The sequence below is a fragment of the Penaeus monodon genome, chromosome 24 (assembly GCF_015228065.2).
Source record: "Penaeus monodon isolate SGIC_2016 chromosome 24, NSTDA_Pmon_1, whole genome shotgun sequence".
In the NCBI taxonomy this organism is placed as follows: Eukaryota; Metazoa; Arthropoda; class Malacostraca; order Decapoda; family Penaeidae; genus Penaeus; species Penaeus monodon.
Window position 1 is genome coordinate 36,917,085 of NC_051409.1, and position 759 is coordinate 36,917,843.

Below are 759 nucleotides of genomic sequence, written 5' to 3' on the forward strand. Positions count from 1 at the left end.
CCCTGGGGGGCGAACTGTTTAGTTTATTCCCCGAGACCACAAAACTTAACTCCCAGATTTTTTTGCTTTTCCATTTTGGATTTGGCCACTGTGAAAACATAAAAAAGAAGTTTTTTTAAATTTTGATTTTTTTTCATTTTATTATTTTCTTTTCCCCTCCTTTTCCCTTTTTTTTTGGGGAAAGTAAAACATCCCCCGGGGGAAACCCAATGGGACAAAAAAAAAGAGGCCATATTTTATACATTAGGTATGGGGAAAATTAAATTTGGAAAATTCTCTAAAAAAGAAAATCATACATATCTAAAGAAAAATCTAAAGAAAAACCCCTTTTAAGTCGGGACGTATACGTGAATGTGACTTCCAAACTGCACTTACTAGAACTGTATCACGTGCAAAATCTGTAAACCCCCAAAACAGGGAAAAAGTCACGCTGCTACGCCCCAACCCTTTTCCATCATGACATACCCCTCGTTGGGGGGACTGGTTTTGTACTGCTCATTCGGGTCATTTTTGGGGGAGTGGCCCAGTTAAGGCAGGGGTTTTAAAGCCCTTATTTATATATTTACCTATTTAAGTTTCCAGGGGCCCCCTTGGGCCCCCCCTTTTTAATTTTGCCCAAAGCATCACGGGTAAATAGAATCCCCACAAAAAACTTTCAAAATTTCCCCTAGTTCTCTCTTGTGTCGTCCTGCCCGGGTTTCTGTTCACTGCCCACCCTGATTTTTCCCCAGCTTCTGTTTTGGGACCCCTTGTGTTGAG